At 47.8% G+C, this 21893-nt stretch overlaps 2 long non-coding RNA genes and 1 other non-coding gene across 4 annotated transcripts in view; 1 reads left to right on the forward strand and 2 right to left on the reverse strand.

Annotated features, from left to right (window-relative positions):
- The window catches only part of LOC144149280 (uncharacterized), an 89394-nt gene extending 74833 nt beyond the window's left edge, over window positions 1–14561 (reverse strand). For both annotated transcript variants that reach the window (XR_013318253.1, XR_013318254.1), the window contains exons 1-3: window positions 14294–14561; window positions 3570–3729; window positions 1135–1300 (exon numbers count right to left, since the gene is read on the reverse strand). This is a non-coding gene — a long non-coding RNA (uncharacterized LOC144149280). The remainder of the gene's footprint in view (window positions 1–1134; window positions 1301–3569; window positions 3730–14293) is intronic.
- On the reverse strand, window positions 6512–6703 carry LOC144150394 (U2 spliceosomal RNA). The gene has a single exon (XR_013318544.1). It is a non-coding gene; the product is annotated as a U2 spliceosomal RNA (small nuclear RNA).
- Window positions 6929–13131, forward strand: LOC144149076 (uncharacterized). Its single transcript, XR_013318171.1, has 2 exons — window positions 6929–7178; window positions 12832–13131. It is a non-coding gene; the product is annotated as an uncharacterized LOC144149076 (long non-coding RNA).
- Window positions 14562–21893: the final 7332 nt, after the last annotated feature.

The following is a 21893-nucleotide window of genomic DNA, read 5'->3' on the forward strand; positions in this document are numbered from 1 at the left end:
ACATCAAACTAGGTAGCAAAAATAAAATGCAGCTGATAAATTATTACAGAGTTACTTCAAAGGAGGTAAACGTGATGCTAATTTTTAAAATGACAGCTTGCTGATAAGTTTCGATTTTCGGGCCGCTTCAGTTCGCATCAGTTCCGTTCGTTATGACACCTTTATTGCGCTGATCACGGTGTAGGCGCTGATTTACGACAGCACGCAAGAGACGCGCGACGTTTGGAGAGGTGGCCAAGTGGGTGTCCGACTCTTGGGACTATTTCTACAAAAACAGTTGTAGCCGGGTTCATAAAGGCCGGAGCGATCCGGTCCGTGAGTGGTTATGAGGTTGGCGAAGAAGATATCAGTGAGTTGGAGGACGACAGTGACGCGCCGGCGGAACTCCCACTTGAAGTTGCTGAATTCTTTGTTAGCGAGTCGGAGGAAGAAGACTTCGATGGTTTTGCCTAAATGCCGTCTGTAAGTACATGCCATCTGTATGCGCATCAATAAACCATTTTTGGGAAGTTTGTTCTGTATAGACTTCGGAAGGTAGATGCACGTATCTAGCCTCCTTACCGGGGGATGCGTTCATTGGCGGCCGCCGCCGCAACCACGTACTTTCGCCGTACTTTCTAACGATTTGATTCACCACGAGTTTTTCTAATGAACAAGAGCATCTTGTACACCGGTGCGTCTTATACACCGGTGCAACTTATATACGTTTTTTTTTGACAAACTGTCATTTTGAGTAGGTGCGACTTATACAAAGGTGCGACTTATAGGCCGGAAAATACGGTATGTTAGTAGCTCCAAGTACACAGCAGATCATTTTAAGCACATGGGGAAACTGCAGCACTGCTCGTGAACTGGTCGTCCTGCCATGAGCCAGTGAATCTGTGCTCTGGCCCCACTGCCCCCCAGTTCACAGATGCAAACAGCATTGCTGTGCGAAGTCACGCTTTCGGTCCCATCAATACTATTAGCTTTCTAGAATGCACTCCCAAATACTCTAACAAATTCACAAGAAATTGCACCTCCACAAACATGGTTTATAACAACTCAACTTTTACCCTCAATGCAGCTGCACCAGCACAAAAAACTTACTGTTGTGCTGCTACACTGATACAATAGCAAAATAACTGAACCCACCTTTTGAAATGCCGTCATCAGCTCCCACCTCTCGTCTGGACTGACATTACTGCGGTTTGCTTGGGGCCACGTGGAAGAGGCAGAGAAGCTGGATGTCTTCAGACCAGGTAGTGCACAACGCTGCTTTTTCTGCTGCGAAATTGTCAGCCATGAATGCCTGCGGCACCTGCAGGATGCAATTCACAAAATAAACATTTTCCGCTCTCTTAACTCTCGCACTTCCCCAGATATGTGGGGTGTGACATGAATGCTGCCCATGGCAAGTGTTCGCACTGCCCTCGAGGATATAGTCAAACCCACATACAGTGAAACCGCCTTCATTCAATGTCGCAGAAACAAGAAATACATTTTAGTTGGGGTATTTTTCGACACAAGGAAAACCAAAACCCGGAAAATTCAAAACAGCGCTACGCATTTTGATTATAATTCACTTTTTGGCACTTAACATGCTTTGACACTAAACACAATTGATTGGGTCAATTATTGACGTAAGTAATTTCTGCACATCCCTGGCTTCCAAGAGAATTGTATTGCTGGTAGTATTCATTGCAAAGAAAATGTTACATGTGTTGAAAAATAATGTTTATGCTTCCTTGGCAGTCACAGTGCCAGGAAAGTATCCTGAAGCCTTTGTGCTGCTCATTGCAATAAGACACATAAATGCCTATTCAGACACCTCTAAGCACCAAGTTCATGGCTTGCTCGTGGTAACAAATACATCCGCACAAATATCGGCCATCGTCTTCGCGAAGTGCGAAAGCTAACAAAACTGCTCCGCTCATAAACAATAAACTAGATATTTTTTCAATTCCCAAAATAAGGTATTTGCTTTTGTAGAGCGCTAGATTTAGTTTACTAGAAAGTAAAATGTTTTCAACAGCCCATGTCTGGGTGAAAGTAGAAAACAGTGGTAGATAGGTAATTTTTTTCGTTTTAGCGCATCATTTAGCTGTGGAAGGTGGCTTATTGTTTTAGATCCCTTTTATAATTCGATTTTTGGTGTGCAGCAAGGCGAAAACTACGGGGTGATATTCACAAAGCTGCTTGCACGTAACGTACAGTAAAAATAGTGATTGATCTCGTCCGCGTGCGGTTTGCTCCCATCAAAGAGAGCGATGGGATCGCCGAGACGCCGGCTAACCAAAGCTGCTTTTCGATATCGTACAAACAACTAGCTTTGTAAATCAGGGCCCACTTTTTTACTCGCAATGCCAAGGATTGCTACAACGGCAGTTATTCTGATGTTAAAATAACTGTTGTAAGGTCTACTTCATTTTGATTGATAGCAATGCGATCTTGGAACTGCGCCTCACACCATTATCCTGGGCAAACATTCGTGGAAGTTTTTCTGTGGAAATAACAGTGCGAAACGTGAAGCTTCCACGCACATTTGAAGGCAGCTCTGAGCGGCCGCCGGTTCTAGCGCGGCCGCTTTCGTTCCATCACGTACGTCATGTCCGACCGCCGGTAATGGCTGCCTTTTCTATTCAGTTTCGGTTCTAAAACGCCAATGCCGTGAGGCATTTGCGTCGCTCACTTCCTGTTTGAAACGTAGTATTTTGCATTTCGTATTCTTTTTATGAGTACTATTAGGTGACACTGTTTTTGCATTGACGAAAATTTAAGTGCAGTTGGCCTTTAAAGTATCTAAGAACAACTGCCTGAAGGCGAACCTTTGCCACAGCATCCTTCACTGCAGTCTAGAGAACAAAGTGTGCACAAGAAAGAGCCCCTGCCACCGCAGTCTAGGGGAATGACTCAACAGTGGCAAGATCCCCAACATGGATCCAGTTCCCATGTTCTCCCTGAACAAAGAGCCACCATGCCGGGCTGCTGAAAGTTGCACTCTCATTTACACACCTGTTCCCCAAAACACGCACAGAGACACACTGGGAATCATTTGTCTTCTGAAAAATTCGCTCTCTCTGTAGCTTCAACGGTGACAGTCGACTGCTCAAAAGAACAGCAGCCACCACATCAGTAGTCACCGTGGCATGGGCAGCCCCAGTCTAAGGAATGCAGACTCAAGTCTCAGGACTCCACATGCTGCGCTTTGGTTTCAGGGTGGTAACAATGGTATGGCCACGCTACCTTGGTTAGAAAAAAGGAACGGCTTTGGGCCACTTCCCCATGAGCAGAATTAACTTTTAGTGCATTCTTCACCGTGTCGGCACTCCACACATGACACTGCTTATTCAAGCGTGAACAGTTTTTCAAAAATCGCTCAGTACTCAGTAAGTGCAAGTTAGTGGTCAGTGGCAAGATTCAAGGTTCCAGCTTCGTAGCTTGTCTTTCAGCTAACCCCATTTTTTTTTGCACCTGAAAAGCTTCTTCTGTAGCTCACTTTTACTTCTTTCCATTTCCCAGAGAGATGTCTAGTTCACCTGAAGACAATGAGTTTGCATTCAATGCAAAGCTTCAGCAGTCCTACTCACTTCCTTCTGGTCTGTAACTAACAGATGCTTCGTCCAGGTTAGGCAGTCTCTGTCAGTAGATGGCATCAGCAATGTCTGGAGACAGGACTGCATGCAGATACCAAGGAACAGTCAGCACGAACATGCCGGCATGCAGGGCATTTTCTGCAGGTTGGCCATGCTGCATCACAAAAAAAGTAAAACATCGTGATTAGGAATTAGACTTCTGAGTGTTCATTTTAGATCACATTGGCATGCACTTACAGCCTTTTTAAAAAGAATATTGTATTTTATTTTTATTTAATTACACACACCATCCTTTCTGGGTATTTCAACATTGCCTGATGTTAAAATATCTGTACTGACATCGAAACAAATACTATATTAATAGCCCGGGATATTGAGGTTAACACACTTTCATTGGTGCCATTGCACATTGCTTTCAATTTATCTCCATGCACAATTAATTTACACGACTACAGGCTCGAAATTGCATTCACAATCTACAAAGCAAAGCATTTAGCCTTAATTACAGCAGCGTATTGTAGAAAAGTATACTTAGCCTTAAATAGGAGTATTAAAAAATATCAGAAATAAAAAAATTTGAATGTCATGGCAAAACATTACTTGAAACTGATTATCTTCTGGCACCAAAGAACTGCCGGATTTCTTCCCAAAGTCCTGCCTCAGCAGATTTTATCGTGACGTGTTTTGGTTCTACAAGCATTGTAGACACATGAATGGTATACAGCTCCAATGTTTACACTTGCTTGTCACACGATCAGGAAGGTTTCACTGATCCAAAATATCATACACTTCCGCTGTACTAAATGTTATCCATTTCACACAGATTTTAAGTTCGCATCAACTCTTCCAAATAAAATGTCTTAGTAGGTTTGTTTTGTAAAATGTTGCTTTAACCAAAGTCCCTTTCTAAATGGGCTCAACTGAAAATCTGCAGCAAGTGATTGCCTCATGTTAAAAAATAAAAACATACAGTGTGTTGCGACGGTAATTGGAACACTTTAAATTTTTTTTCCTGAGCGAACCGCCGCTCTGTTCACGCTCGAACTTCACACAGAGGTCGCATTTTGTGGTCTATTTTGTTTGACACCGGGAACAACAGCAGTACTGGCCTATTTATCCTGAAAATAAATAAAAACGATTTTCGCCTATGGGAAAATGGCGGCGATTTGGACGTGCGAGCCCGAAAACCGGGTTTTATGACCGTCTGCTAGCTCATTTCTAGGTCATTTTCTGATCGTCTGCTGCACCATTTGGCTCCGTACGTGAATCCCAAACGTGCATTTCAGTCTGCAGGTGGTTCCGTCGTTCCAACATCAACTTGCGCTGGCTCGCCCGTCCAAATCAACCGTCATTTTCCCATAGGCGAAAATCGTTTTTATTTATTTTCAGAATACACAGGTAAGTGCCATCTTTGTTCTCGGTATCAAACAAAATAGACCACAAAATGCGACCTTCGTGGCAAATTTGAGCGCGAACAGAGCGGCGGTCCCCTCAGAAAAAAATTTTAAAGTGTTCCAATTATCGTCGCAACACCCTGTATCTCTACTATTCAAAGGGGCCATGCAGACAAAATACAAGTCTGTTTTATTTGAAATATTTGGTTATTTACAGCGCCCCCAGCGCTTGTCTGGCAACAAACGCTTTATTCATTAAGAAATTAATCAATTTAAGTTACAATTTGTATTCTCCGGCCAAATCATGTGTTGCATGACGTCTGCGATGACGCAACAAGGACACGTCTGAAAGTGAATGCATGTACGCCATTACGTCTGCAATGGACTCCAAAACGCCTCACTCACCGTCAGTCCTCCTAAATGGTGCCACCATACTATGCAGTACCGCTGCCCGCCTCTCTTCGTTTCTAACCATATTTCCACCTGGCTTGTTTTTGGTGCGATCGGAAGTGATCGTTTCATGAAACCTGGGGTATGCTCAACTAACAGGGTCACGTCAGACACCACCGCCACTTATGCCAATCGGACAGTGTCGTATCAGACAACCCCAAAGTGCCGGACTGCTGTGCAGCTACAAGAAGCATTCTGCGCATAGTACCAACAGTAGCATGCATCAGTACTTCTATGTTTATGTGTACTTTTGCAACTTCCATTGTTTACCCAACCATTCTTACTGCTACAAAATGAATATGCATTACACTTAAGCGAAAACAGTTCGTTCTGCTAGCTTATAAGTCCTGCCTAAGCTGCATTTGCTTTTGCCGGCCTCAGCCAATCACACAGCTGGGCATATTAAGGTTATAGTGTAAAAAATGATCTAGTGGGTGGCATGACCATTCCCTTTCTTCGTAATTAAATAGCTTACATGTTTACGTTAAAAGTGGTATCAGTGTGATTCTAAAAAAGCAATCTTTCAAATGAACCAAACTGGTGTTTTGTCTGCATGGCCCCTCTAACTGCAGCCAAGCTAAGAGAGAGAGATAGAGATAGAACAAAACTATTTAGATAACCCGGTTTGCGAGAAGGGTGGCCGCGACTGCCAGAGCTCGGGAGGCGACCAGCACTTGGCTGGACTCTCCAGAGCTGTACCTTGCACCATGAATGTACACCGATGGGCATTTTGCAAGATTTAGGGCCAGTACAAGTTGTTGCGACAACATTAATTCTGTATTAAAGTGTGTCCGGGTCTTCGGCGATCGGTATTAAGCCGTCGGCGTATGCCAGTTTCATGCGCTCTCCTGCACCAACTTGCACGGCTCGTTCGATGGGCTCGAAAACCACGTTAAACAGCACTCCGCTCAAGCGGTAAACCTTAGCGGCTACCTGCAGTCATGCCGGCGCAAGCGAGACAATCGCAAGTTTCGTGCTCCCACAACGACTCGCGCTCGTGCATCTGGTCGCAGCCGGACACAATTTACGCGCCCAGTGGTGCGGTTTTCAGGTCTGATTTTGGATTAGTAAAGGTCTCACCCCCGTGGTGGGGGTGAGTGGGCCGATCCCGGAGGCAGTGCAATACCGGGCCAACCCGTGGCGGAGGTGAGGCAAGCCTCAAGCACTCCGCCGCATTCCAAAAATAAGTTTAATATCTTGGGTCCAAATAGGACCCGTATCAGATATTAAGCTGATAAGAACAGATACTACACTTTGATCTTAGCCAAAAGGCCGAGAAGCGATAACCACTGTTTGCACCGGGGTTAGAACCCTTCGAAAAGTACCAGCCGACGAGCCCCGATGGGCCGGCCAGGCGAAAGCGAAACCAACTCGCCGAGCGAGGCTCCGCCGCGAGCAGGCCGCCCTGCGCGGGTGACGCCGACTCTGTTGCACGCACCTTTTAGTTAAAAATGCGCGTTAAATGTCGCTTTATGTCGCTAAATTATTATTAAAGAGGCCAGTCTGCGAAAAGGCGAACCGAAGTTCGACAACGAGCAGCCCCCCCACGGCGCCCCGCCTGGCCGGCACGGAATACGTCGATCGCCCCGCCGATGCAACAGGTGTTGCATTTTTCTTTCATTAAATAAAAATTTAAAATCGCTAATTAACGCAGCAGACGAAACCCACCCACTATAATGAAACGAAACCAGAGCGGACGCGACCGGAGACCGGACGTCGACGCCCCCGTACGCCGTCAACATGGCCGCCGACGACAGAGGTTCGTACTCATGTTCGTACTGCACAATGCATTCACGGGACAGGCGATCGGCAAGGACAGTTGCGATTGCAGCATTACCTCTTCAAACGTCGTGCTTCGTTTGATCGGAAACTAATTCGAAAGCGAAACCGCCGGAGTCGCCGGTAGCCTGCAAGGCACTCCGCTGTCAGCTTGCGTGTCTGCTCATGGCACGGTTTTAACGCACGGCCGCTCTAATACCGTGTGAAGGAAGCGTGGACCTGTACGAGAGTAAACTATGCACACGCGCAGCTAAAGTAACTCCTAGCCCCGCTGTCCAGCTTGACCACCTTGGCCAGAATGTAAACAAGCAACATCGCAGCGTCTGCGCACTGAAATTTAACTTTCCGTACTCGTTACGCGCCAACAGAAAGAAGAAGGCGTCAGTTTCGCCAGAAAATGAACTGACTTTTCACTAAATAAACGGCTATGTTTCTCTCTCATCGCAAAAAGAAAACGCGAAGCCCAGTTGAGCATACACCTGGATAACTTCATTAAAGTTCGGCCAACCACCATGTCCTGTCGACATTTCTAGATGAGGCGAAAAAAAAATGATACAGTTGTACTCCGAAAATACAGGTTTGACTTTCTTTTGTATTAAAAAATGTACCCAGGACAAAAACCAATTCCCTACGTCTCTGGCCTTCGTCCTCTGACTGTGGCAGTTTGGCAAATACAGGGAAAAGGTTGTACTTTGTGAATGCAATATTTATTTTCAAATGAAGTTAACTTGAAGCTTTAGCTGATCCATATAATCTTGTTAGGAGCTTCAGATATGGACAGACAGACAGAGACAGACGATCGGCAAGGACAGTTGCGACTGCAGCATTACCGCTTCAAACAGCATGCTTCGTCTGATCGGAAACTATTTCGAAAGCGAAACCGGAGTAGCCGGTAGCTAGCCTGCAAGGCACTCCGCTGTCAGCTTGCGTGCCTGCACATCGGCACGATTTCAGTGAACGACGAAGTGTGAACCTGTGCAAGCGTAAACTTGTCGGGCGACATGTTAGGCGGGTTTGAACCCCGAGGCGACAGACCAACCAAAACTGGCACTGACGCTCGCTCAACACCTTGACCCGAATACAGTGCAGTAAACAAGCTGGATATCCCGCCGTCTGCGCACTCAAATTTCACTTGGTCGCCTTGCAATCAGAAAATGCAGACGTGAATACCTGTAGAGCATACACCTATGTAATTTCATTCAAAATAAACTACGTGTACGTCTAGTCGACATTTTTAATCTGACACTCGTCCCCTAACAGTGCACAGACACTTTGCCAAATTATTACTGCTCCAGTTCCTACGAGAGACTGAACTGGACAAATCTCTCTAAATCAGAGACAGAGCTAGTGTGTCACAATATTTCTTGGGTTGGTGTTGTTACTTTTTTTCCCGTCGTTTACTTTTCATTTTGTTTGAGTGTTTCCATTAACGATTTTCTTTTCAATTGTATTTTTTTTTTGTCCGGACTCTGTTGGCAGCAATCTCTTGTTTTTCTTGTCCCTTTTTTTTCATTTTTTTAACGCTTCATGTTTGTTTTCTTCCTACTGTAACCCTGATGTCTGATACGCACCACTCATCAACGTAGTCACCCCCCATCTGGTGTAGCAAGCCTTGTCCCTAGCAGGGCTGACCTCACCAGTTCACATTAAAGAGCATTCTCTCTCTCTCTCTCCTTCGTAAACGAAATATTTATTTTCGAATTTGGTCACTATGCGTCGGGAGCTTTAAATGTGAACTTGGATTCTGTTACATGTATTACTTGAGTCATTTCCACTTTTTGTGTCAAATTTCAGCTTTCTAGCTGTTGTCTCAAGTACAAAATTGAAAGTATGCATAATAGGCAGTTTTAGCATATCGTTACCGTGTTTGCGTTACCGTTTACCGTGTTACCGGAAGCCGCTGTCGACGGTAAAGCCTGTGCCGGTGAGTTATCGTTCGCGGTAAGTCTCGCGCTGCGCAGTCGACTCCCGAAAACACGGTAAGCAGTAACGAAACACGGTAACGATATGCTAAACCTCTCTAATTATACCAACCTTGTCAATCAATCAAGATTTTCAATACCTGTAGGCAAGAACCACCCCTTTTCTTTTTCAAAATGCTACCTGTGAAAGTGAAGTGTAAACAAACATTTTCATCGGTATTCATGTGTGCATGTTGCGTGTGCAGGATTCACGTGTCAATCCTGCACATGCACTCGCACTAGTTCATTTACGGCAGAAATAATCAGCGATTCTGGAATTCATTTCCTACTTACTAAGCTTAATGTTTCATCCTCCGCTGACCATAGTGGCTTAAATAAAACAATCCTAAAAAATATAGCCCTAGTAATGTCCCTATATGTGATGTCCCAATATTGTCAGCCCTATTTTCGCACTCACTATCAACAGGCGTAGTACCCCACAATTGGACAGTGGGCAGGGTAGTGCCAATCTTCAAATCAGCTGGTTGTTCCCCACCCTCAACTATCAGCCAATTTCTTTAACAAGTACTATTCCTAAATTAATCAAGCATATTTTACTACCTCAAAAAACAGAGGGTTTTTGCACAGACCATTCATGTGACACTGTACTCGCTGACTTATTTCACGACCTATACTCATCAACAGATGCCAGAAAAAAAGTACATGCAATCTTCCTTGATCTTGCAAAAGCATTTGAATGTGTCCCTCACCGTAGACTTATCCATCAGCTAACGCAACTTAAAATCCACCCTTCTGTTGTCACAACGATAAAATTCTTTCTAATAGGATGCAATTTACATCAATTAACAATCAACTAATCTGTAGTTCCTGTAGCATCTGGTGTACCGCAGGGTAGTGTGCTTGGGCCTTTACTCTTCCTAACATACGTTAATAATATACCAGATGGCGTCAAATTTAATATCAGACTATTTGCCGGTGACTGGATAATTTTCATGAACTCTGACCGTGGCATTCTTCAGATTGACCTAAATGCAAGAAATGCATGGTCCTCACCTGGCAATACGCATAAATCTTCCTAAAACAAAATTAGTCTTTTACTAATAAGGCACCCGAAACTTCAACATTTCGCATATTACACGACAACCTGTGGACAAGCTTCCCCCTACAAATACCTTGGCGTACACCTAATTGGGAATAACTACATTAACCACATTTTTGCATCCGCAAACTGTTTTCTTGGTTTTCTTAAACGTAACCTCAAAAATGCTCCTGCACATTTGTGCAAATTGTGTTACACAACACTACTATGCTGCAAAATAGAGTACGCATTAGCCATTTGGGATCCTCACCAAGCATACCTAATAACCGACTTGGCAGCTCTGTAGAACCGAGCTGTGCACGTATTATTCACAACATGCCAGTTTAACAAGCATTAAACAATAATGCTGAGCTTGAGGCCTCATCCCATCATTGTTGTGTACCTCATTTAACACTATTTCATAAGCTTTACAATCAGATGCCCTTTCATAATGACTTCGTGTGAGAACCTTCAGCCACTTTTTTGGATTGTATAGTCAAATGCATTGCATGTCATTCCCTCGCATTTGCTTAATAATTTATACCCCGCACCATGACAGACTGGAATAACCTGCCATCGCACACTGTCACAGAAACAAATGCTCGAAATTAACAGATGCCCAGCACGGTAACGTGCATGCCTCATATAAAATTTCACTGCCTCATTTGTAAACTTTATATCTCTTTCTTTTCCTCCATGCACCAGTAAATAATGTCTCAGTGATGTCAGTTTGTGACATAGTGCACTGATCACTATTTTTATTTCGTTTCTGGTGTTTTTTATTTTCTTTTGTTTACCTGGTTTCTACAGTTTTGTTGGTGTTTTTTTTTATTTAACAGTTTGACTGTAATGTATTTTATTGCCATCTTTTGTGTTATATTCACATTTATGCACTGTCCTCTGTAAGACCAATGTAACATTCACCCCATGTAATACACTCCCTGGGGGCCTTAAAGGTTGTGAAATAAATGAACTTACAGATATATTGTGTGTACTTGGTTCTAAGTACCCCCTTTTCTCCACAATTGCAATGGCCAAAGTCAGGGGGGTGCCTAGATTCGAAAAACATAATTACCCCCCTCTTTGCCACTTTTTTTTTTCCACGCTATATATCGACGAGACAGGTGCAAGGAATAATGCTTGATCTGGCAAGCATTCAAAAGAAAAGACGTACCTACAGTGAACCCACCGCCTATGTTGCCCTCATTACTGTTCTTTTCTGTTGTGCCGCTATGGCCCCCGCTCTCAGTACTCCACAGCAGGTGGTCTGTTCTATTGATGTGGTTTGTAATTTAACCCTTCATAAATGACCCGACCAAAACGTCAACTTGGGCCCACTGCCGATATCCACATTGTGATGGTTGTGTGGAAAATGGGGCGCTTAGATTGGCATGCAAACTTTTTTCCAGTTTTCCCCGAAAGTAGGGGAGGGCGCTTAGAATCGGCAAATACGGCATTGCGCTTTCTTTCAAGAATTATGAAAGATGAAGTAAAACACACGTGCCCCTTTTGTCACGCTTTTCGTTTGTGGACAGCACTGTGTGCGCTGGTTTCTTTCTTGCCCATTAAAAAAATCGTTATGCGTCTCTAATGAAATTATCCGAATCAAAGCAACTGAAAAACCAATCGTGACAGTTACGACTGCGGGGCAGAATGAACGAGCACAACAAACAAAACACACGAAAGGCTAGAGATTTCTGTAACGAACACAAGGCTGTCCAGTTCACGGTGGCTTTGTGATGCTGCTGAAATGGCTTTGGAGCAGCCACCTCATGTTATCAGCATCAATACCACAATGCTAACTATCTGTGATACCGGCCCAGATAAAAGTGCCCACGGTTGAGTAGCCTTCGGAGTAGCGAAACGTTTTTGTTCCAGGATAATTCTGGTGAAACACGAGGAACAGAAACAAGAGAGTAGAGCGACATTCGGCAACATAAAATACAGCGCTATGTTCATTCTTTAAACTTTGAGCTGTTATTCTCTGTTTGCAATCAAAAACCCACTAGTACAAGCCTCAACTTGAACAAGTAACAGCTGTTTTTATGTAACCACACTTCTCTGGTAGAAGTCCATGTACTGACAACAGATGGCAATTCAGGAACTAATTATGACATTATCCGCCATAATTCACGGACCTGAAACTGTGGCTGATACTGCAAAAATGACACTGGCTGCAGGGTCACTCGAGGGGTCATTCCCTGAGAATGCACAAGTGGCTTAGGAATGAGAAAACCTACCATGTTGCTTTAAATAAGCGCAGTTGAAACCTGTGCTACCACACATTCCCCAAAGGGCAAAGACACCAAAATCTTTTAACACCATACGACGGCGAGAAGCGTTTTTATATCAGCAGTGGGTGATTCGTATGCATGTTTGAAAGCTAGAGGGGTCTCGGAGAAAAGCCGATTCTCGTCCGATGTTGCTGGGGCGATTTGTGTGTACCCATAGCTAGAGAGTTGGACTTGGAGTTCGAGGTGCTCAAGTCATTTATGTGCACTTGGAGCTAGACTTGGTAGTTCGAAGTTGTTATTTCATTACTCACGTGCTCTGTAGCTTACCGTAAATAGCTGTGCAAAGCCCTTTGTTCCTTTCACTGTACCAACCGCATCTCCAATTCTTCTATTTTTCAGACAAATCTCGGTGAACTTGACCATTGCCCCACCTGCCACATCAACCGGAGCTTATTGTACCACCACTGACAGGGCTCCGATCGACCTAACAGGCATGGAAGAACCTTCTCAGTCAGTTTCACTACGCTTTTTTTTCCAAGCTATCAACATTACATTTACAGCTCTCCCAAAAAATTACAAACACTGAAACAAAAGAACTTCCCCACCCACAGTAACCACTTCTGCACTTTTAAGAAAAGAATGAAAGATTATACATGTTCTGAAGCTCCAATAATCAAATAAACAGGCTTATATTTCTCACTAGCTTGTGCTGTCTGTTTGCTGTAAGTGCACAACGTACCAAGAACAGAGTGAAGGTATTTCCTCTGAATTTTTCTTTAAGCATACTTGCACTCTTGGTGTTATTTGGCAAAGGGAAGGATCAGAGGCACCAAATATACAGTAGTCACAGTCATACCACAGCATTGCTTTTGGACCTTTCAATTTACCTTTACACATCGTTCTTATTTTTTGTTTGCACTGTAGGGCATCGCACTTATGTTAAGCATTTGCTGCAAAGCGAACACGTCAAGAACCCACCAGACACACATTGCTACCCACAAACCAAAAGCACTACAGAAGGGACTTCGTTGGAAACATATACACTACTTTCACATGTAGCCGTTTCAGAAAATAAGAATGGTCAACACAGCTATGAGTTCACTCCATCCACTTGAAGATAAAGACATCATTCACAAAGCACAACTCGCTTTTTCTTCAATAATTTGTCAAATTGCCTAAACTGCGCACATGGGCCAGATTTTTTTGTTTTTGTCTTCACAAAATAAGGTCAAACCCATTGCCTGGGCCATAAATGTGCCAAATTTTTTTCGTCTAATTTAAAAACGTCCACTGGACAGGGCTCATTAATCCTAACTTCTTTAATATTTTTGAACTTTCCGCCAAACTTCTGCTTGGCTGCGCCGTTTCAAGGAGCGGCGGCTAGATGACGCCACGGGTGCCGCGAACGACATTGAGGGCGAACAAAAAATCGCCCAAAATGACAAAGGAGCGAGATGTGAATACCATCAGGAAAAGCAGCACCTTAATTCGTTAAATGCGAACACATTCTCGAATGACATGCGTGAACGAGGATGACGCCCTATTCGGACGCCCACAAAAGTCGAGGGTAGCTGAAATTGAGCAGGGTTTTTAACACCTAAGGTGGCGCGCACCCAGGACACAGCGTTCTAGAACTACGGACCTAAAACATTTCGCACAAGTGTACACAAAATATGCACGACTCTGCGTTCACCAAACGTTCGAAATGATGACAACACACACGTTTAATACGCAGTTACTGGCCCGAGCTTTATGCCTGCACCCATGCACGGCGGCCGGGCAACATGTCGCAACGAAATACGGTGCGCTGTCATGACTAACTTCAATAGGCGGAATTAAACGCGGTTCGCGTGGTACTCACACATTACACAGAGCCCCAAGCAGAGCTGTCAAGGACTGACTTCGTCAACGGGACAAGCCTCCTTCCCGCAGTGTGTTGACAAACGTGTCCAGGGCAGGAGCAGCCCGCAGCCTCTTCGGCAAAGAGATATCCGATGCGGGAGCACATCACAGGCACCAAGGACACCCACACAAACACACACCGATGGCCGGCAATCACTAACAGCGTCGTAATCCAACGGACACCCGAGAAATAAAGCACACCTGGCACACCTCTTCCAGCACCTGACAGGCACACGAACAGGGAGGAGAGTGGTCACGTGGCTGTCAAAGCGCGCGGCTCGTGCGCAACACGACCGCCCGCAGTGCCCTCTGGCCATTTAACCCTTTAACAACTTTCCTCCTCCCAGCCGGCAAGAGCGCACCGCAGTCGCGCTCTCTCCCCTCTTACCTACCCGCGGGGAAGCTGCGACCACGTGGCTGCGACCCTAACGCGCCTTTAGTTGCAGCGCGCCTGAGAGCCGACCTTGAGCGGGGGTGGCCTGCTGACCTCGCTGATCTCGCCTGGCTGTCACGCCTATCCAGACCCCGCGAGTTCTCTTTCCCGTTCACCCCGAGGGACCCGCGGAAGGAGGAAGTTCCACGGGAAGAACAGAGAGTAGCAATAAACGCAAAGAAAACCGGACTATGCATGCAACCCCTACTTCTCCCTCCGCGATTTTTTTTTTTTTTTTGCTTTGGTTTCATTTCTATTGCTTCAAAACTATGGCGTCGTTTCTGGCACTGCCGGTATGATCCTTTTCAACTGGATTGAAGAATTCGTGAAAATCATGACTGCGCAAGTAATTTGGTGAGCACGGTGTGTGGTTATCAGCCCTGCTCAAACGCGCCTATTTAAGTGCACTTCCACAGAGTGCACTCAGCTGAAATGTCATTCAGGCGCAGCTTTCAGGCAAACGCGAATGACACGTACCACCGAACGCACTTTTAGCTGAGTGTGTTCCCGAAACTCACTTTACCCGGGCCGGCTCGCGAGTGAGTTGTCTCGGCCGCAGGGGTGAAAAATCGGGAAAAGTGACATAAAGAAGAAGCGTTTATATGGCTAAAATTATGTTTAAATTTAATTATGGACGCATTCTTGATTTATCTTTACGAATATGGAAGCAGCAATGAAAAAGAAGAAAATAATCCCTTGATGATGATGATTATTGCTATTGGTTTCCCCTTTGTAGTGGGGTGATGACATGTCATCTTAGCAAAAAGGACTAGTATGCCTACGTTTTACACTCTTGGTTTAATACTAGCGCTGCTTAGGGCAGGCACAAAAAACGTATTAGGCACAAAATACTTTTTTTTTCCGGTTACAGGTGGCAACTGTCCCAGGCAATATTTCCCTCTCTGATTTTCGTCCACCAGCATTCTAATCTTCTTTTCGTCGCCTCGACAGCCTTAAGTTAACTTCCTCTGTGCTACCCTTGAATCCCTTAAATCTGTGCTACCCTTCGGCTTGTGGAAGCCGAACATTTCCCTCATGTAGATTTGGATGGATACCCTCGCATTCTAACACTATGTGCCGCATAGTTTCTGTTTCTTGCCGCAGACCACGCGTACCAGATCATTTTGTGAATACTTCCCCACAAAGCTCTTCGTTCTCAAGCAACCTGCTCTAGCCTCAAAAAGCAAAGCACTGCCCTGGGAATTGTCGTACAAATTTTCCTTTCTGATGTCCAATTTCTCCGCCCTGTACATCTCTAACGACGTTTTAGCTTCCTTTTTTTTTTCTCCATTTATCCGTTTCTATCTGCCTTGCCTCTTTTTTTGGTTACCTTGGCTGTTTTGGATTCTCCACTGTTCTTTCCGTATTTCATCGTTAGCCTTCTAGTCTTCCTGAACCACTGCGTGTCCACGCTTTTCAAGTATAGGTACCTAAACACCTTAGCTGCCCACCTACAATGATCCGTTGCTCTCAACCTCCTCTCAGAACATATTTCACTCTACGCCTCTCGAACTTCAAACGACGCCCAGCCCATATCTCCCGGCACTGCTTCGTTGGTTGTTTTTCCCTGCTTGCCCAAGTTGTTTGTCCAACTAAGGCCCCTAAAATTACTTATGTTTATGATGATGATTATTAGAGGCCCTTCCTTTGTATCGGGACTTCGGTTGTCACCAACCAACTTGCCTGTGTTATTCTACTCCCCCCCCCCCCCCCCCCGGTTTTAAACTCCCATCGCTTCCCCCCCCCTTCCCGCCCTTGCACCCATGTTTACCCCCCCCCCCTTAACTTCTGATTCTATTTCGCTATATTCTAATTCTAATCACGTTCAACTCTCTTCCCTACTTTTCTTCCACCACCACTCCAGCCGCCTCTTCGCCCAACGACGTGCGCCACATGGTGGGGTCGGTGGGGTGTTGCTCCATGAAGAGGGGTTAAAGTAGATTGGTTTACTTTTCCCTGCAATAGCAAAACCGGGGACGAGAGAGACTAATCAGTCTTTGTCTTCTCGTTTCGCCCCGCTAGCAAGCTATCTCCCACCCCGCGGCTGCGCGCTGTGCCGCTCCAGCCGCGGCGGGCCGTGGCTCACCGGAACAAAGGAAGCGACAAGTGTTTTCGCTCATTGACATTTATTACTGAATAACAAACATCCAAAGAGCATGCAGGCTAGCTGGTTGACGGCGAGGATCTAGTTCCTCGCCCGGGCAATTTAAGGGAATCGAGAGGTTCGACTCACCGCGACAACAGTCATCGCCGGGGCGCCGCCTCAGCGCGCTCGCGTTTGCCTCGCTGGGACGCCGATGGCAGCCATTGTCGCCCTCCTTTTTGCCCGATCCTCGAAGGAAGGAGGTCGCTAGGCACGTCCTCTCGCCTCGCTTCCCGAGCTCCAACTCCCCGCAGCTTGCCTCCCGCGCGTGCTCGCCGGCTTAAAGACAACTCCTACGGCGAGGAGGTAGATCCCCCTCGCCGACGTCTTGCCGAGCAAGTTCCCGCGAGGAGCAAGCGGTGTGGCGAAGCCGAACCAAAGGGAACGCGCTAAGGTCGCGTTCCCACATCCCTCCAACCTTAAACGTTTCCGTACGGTGGAAAGAATAGCACACGGGGACATCTAAACGCAATGTTCGTAACACTATACAGAACATGAAGGTTCGCCCCCGCGTAGTAGCTGTCCTCGCACTCGCCGTCATCAAACATGCATCGTCAGCCGCATGCACAATCTTTCGCCCATGCACAATTTAACGCTCAGGTGTCGCAGGTAACACCTCTGAGGTGACGGTGCACACGTTGGCTCGAATAGGCATGCCAAGCACAGATGCAGTTTCGTCGTAGACAGCTGTGCCTAGGGCTGCTTTCGTCAAGACCCGCTGAGAAGGCATCAGCTGGCCCAATGCAACGGGGGCCGCAGAGTTCTCAGCCATAGGTTCGACGTAGCGCAGCACAGCTCAGGCAAACACGAGCATCGTTGCTCGCACTGGCGCTCTTGTCAGTCGGTGGTGAGGATCAGCAGGTCCCGTCCAGCCCTGGCCGAAGACAGAAGGCCAGGGTGTCGAAGCGTAGTGCTGAAGCCAGCCCGAGCAAGTGTAGCGACTTCGCTGATAGATGACGTCCGTACAGCTGCTGCTGTCAGCCCGGACGCACCGAGGACGTATCAGCAGGTCCAGGAGCCCCGCGACCGCAAAGTGCGGCCCAGCACCGAAGTGACGCCAAGCCATGAAGCACACGACGGCGCCGCCCGCACCAACACGCCCTCCATGGAGGAAGACACCAGCCGTAGGGAGCTCCCACGGCGCCGCGTCTAGGCCGCCTCCAAGTAGCTGCCACGCCAGGGCAGCCGCCAGTGGTCCCCAGCTCTCGAACGCTCGCCGACCCGGAGCAGCAGGTGGCATCACAGACATCGCGTAGCAAGCAAGCCTGGGTGACTCAACTCGCATTGCGTATCACATCGGCATTCCCGCAAGCCATGAAGTCAGGCAAGGAAGAAATGCTATTCCTCAGCATCGGCCGCGTGGCACGACGCTAAACAATTGCGGCTGTCAAAAGACGGTTTCCGATAGCGCACAAAAACTCACTTTCTCGAGGCGAAGGAGATTTTTTTCCCCGCTACGTGCAGAACCACTTAAAACAAGCATTCCGACGACACGCACCCCGCCATTCAGAGGAGAAGAGGGGCCGTTTCCCGTCCGTCTGCTACCGAGCTACGTCCCCCTCGGTCGTGCCCTCTCCCACGCGGTGCCGGCTCCGAAAAGCCTTCGGGCAACACGCATGTTTGACAACGACCGGCAACCCAGAGGCTTGCTCTACTGCCCCATTCGCAAAGCCGTGAAGGAGACATCGGCTTTGTCGTCGGCCCTACCCGCTCGCTGCTATACAAACAGCTTAATGAGCGGCGGCGCCCATCGCGTCTCGCGATGTCGGAACGCCCGGTGCCGAGCCGCAATACCAGACAGCCCTAACGGCACCCGTGGCCCCTGGCCACACGGCTCCCAGAGCCCGACTCCCAGAGTCCATAAAAGAGACAGCAGAGAAAAGAAAATCGGGCCATACAACTCAGCTTCCGTACTCGCTCACTTCGGGCTTGCAATTACAGCGCGGGCCTTATGCCCTAGCGCGTCATGGGTGCTGGACTTCAAGAATTTCAGTGCCTCAATTTGCCGCGGCAGAAACGTCCCGCCTATACGGCGCACTGAGAAAACTCGGCGCTCACATGTTCTAGCACAATGTAGCAACGTTCACTCCGCTCTCAAGAAAGTACGCCTGCCTCCGCTAGCGATCTGATTCACGCTAGCAGTAACACTTGTCAGGTTCGGACAAAGAACTTTTCTCACACCGAACAAAGACATGTTCCATGTTCCGAGAGCCAGCCCCACGTTGATGCGCCAGATGTGGGGTTATAGAGGGGGGGTTAAAGTAGGTTAGTTTACTTTTCCCTGCAATAGCAAAACCAGCGACGAGAGAGACTAATCCGTCTTCGTCTTCTCGTTTCGCCCAGCTATCAAGCTATCTGCCCCCACCCCGCGGCTGCGCGCTGTACCGCGCCAGCCGCGGCGGGCCGTGGCTCACCGGAACAAAGGAAGCGACAAGTGTTTTCGCTCATTGACATTTATTACTGAATAACAAACATCCAAAGAGCATGCAGGCTAGCTGGTTGACGGCGGGGATCTAGTTCCTCGCCCGGGCAATTTAAGGGAATCGAGAGGTTCGACTCACCGCGACAACAGTCATCGCCGGGGCGCCGCCTCAGCGCGCTCGCGTTTGCCTCGCTGGGACACCGATGGCAGCCATTGTCGGCCTCCTTTTTGCCCGATCCTCGAAGGAAGGAGATGACCAGGCGCGTCCTGACGCCTCGCTTCCCGAGCTCCAACTCCCCCCCGCGCAGCTTGCCTCCCGCGCGTGCTCGCCGGCTTAATTAAAGACAACTCCTACGGCGAGGAGGTAGATCCCCCTCGCCGACGTCTTGCCGAGCAAGTTCCCGCGAGGAGCAAGCGGTGTGGCGAAGCCGAACCAAAGGGAACGCGCTAAGGTCGCGTTCCCACAATTGTTGGAAACATTTTTAAGGCGACGCTTTCGGCCTCTCACTGGCGTCGTCTGTAGACCACTCAAAACGCACTGCAGGAAAGCCAACTTTCGGTGACGATGGTGATGACCGTGGGAGAAGTGAAGGCAAAAACGTTTCCCGTGGTCAGATGCGAACCTGGGTCCCTCACGTTATGGAGCCGATGTCTATCCGATTGTGCCATTCTGGTACTTTTTCTTAATTACTTGGCTTTAACATACCAGTCACAAAACACACTACAAAAGAAAAAAAAGCACCATCCCGTCACTTGCTAGTGTTTTAAGCGCCCCACCCACCTCCTTCCCTTGGCTACGCCACTGCCATGTCTATTCAACGGGAAATCCTTTTTTTAGTATCCTTTGCGCAACATCCCAAAGAAATACCTCATCCCAACAATCTATGAACGCGTGCTATGGTCGCAGGCTTCTTACAAAGCAAACAGTCAGGACCCCTAGAGTTAAAATGAGGTGGATATATCTGGCCGAAGTCGATTGTCGAAGCGATGATCGCTGAAACGATGACTCGCTGGCCCACAGCACGTGGCAAACGATGAGCTACTCCAAGCAAACGCCAAAATGTACATATGTACACTTTATTTACACTGCGCATTTACAACTTTCAAGGCTCATGATCGCATAATCCACCTCTCTTTCCTGTCCCTCTCAAAACATCAAACTTCTCGGTTTTGCCACCAGAACCACGCCCACAAACGCGACGTCACAATTGAGCATGGCTCATTGATTAGCCCACACTAGGCCACTGATTGGTCACAGGAGGCGTTGTCGAGACTGGTGCAGTCCTTCGCAATAAGCCACGTCGCCTACACGGTCGCGTACCACCAGTGGGCACAGACTGAAAAGGCCAAAATCGACGCTATGATACGGAGGATGCACAAGCGAGCGCTGGGCTTCAGCGAGTCATAACGAGTACAAGAATACTCCTGCAACTAGGTACCCACAACATGGTCGATGAGCTCATCGAGGCGTAACTGGAGGCGCAGCGAGAGCGGCTATCGTCAACCAAGACAGGCCGAACCATGGGAAGACAACTGCAAGAACTCGACCCAGAAACGCGCGCAAACATACGCGTGAACCCCATACCGACGAATGTACACCCAGAATACAACCGAGAAAGGAGAAGTGCGAGGGCCAAGTACATTGTCGAGCAACACGGCGACGACCCGAGAACGAGGTACGTCGACGCGGCGACTACGGCAAAGGCAGATGGTCACGATCAATGCAAGAACAGGAAGAATAGCCACGGCAGCGAGCGCAAGGTGCGAGAACGCCACGGAGGCCGAGGAAATCGCCATAGACCTGGCAATGACCGAAGCCGACTGCGACACAATATTGAGTGACTCCCAAGAAGCCGTACGAAACCTGGCGAACGGGCGCGTAAGCAGCAAAGCAATCAAGATCATCCTTGTCGGGTACCCGAGAAGAGTGGAAGTCAGGTGGATTCCGGCGCACGCGGGCGAATGCTCGTCGCACGCACCGAACCACAACGAGACGGCCCACAGGGAGGCGCGCGCACTAACACACCGCGCCCCCAGAGTGGAAAGCCGCCCCGAGTGGGAATGGTGGACAGAGTCCAAAGATAGGGCCCGAGGTTACGGTGAAGAACTAAAAAACGCGCGACTGTCCAGAAGAGAATACCCCCCGCCCCATCGGGCCCTGAGCCGCGAAGAGGCGACGATTCTCAGACAACTACAGACGGCGTCGGTCACGTCGCCGGCGGCACTACACCGCATGTACCCAGAGGAGTACACAAGCAGCCTATGCGAGGTATGCAAAAAGGGGCCGGCCAACCGGTGGCACATCATGTGGGACTGCGCCACCGACCCAGAAGGCGCCAGCTTCGAAGACTACCCGGCACGACTACAGGAAGCCATCGAATCAAGAGACAAGACGAAGCAAGAGTGGGCCATCCAGCACGTCTTCACTGCACTCGAAAAGCACTGACTCCGTAAAGGGACCTGCGCCTATAGCGAAGAAGATGCGACGACCGGCCGCGTCGGGACGGGGTCATAACAAACCCCCGCCCACTGCAGGATCGATGTGAATAAAGTCCTTTCCA

Source organism: Haemaphysalis longicornis, unplaced genomic scaffold (assembly GCF_048455015.1).
Source record: "Haemaphysalis longicornis isolate Haplotype H1 unplaced genomic scaffold, Haemaphysalis longicornis Haplotype H1 scaffold_8, whole genome shotgun sequence".
Taxonomy (NCBI): Eukaryota; Metazoa; Arthropoda; class Arachnida; order Ixodida; family Ixodidae; genus Haemaphysalis; species Haemaphysalis longicornis.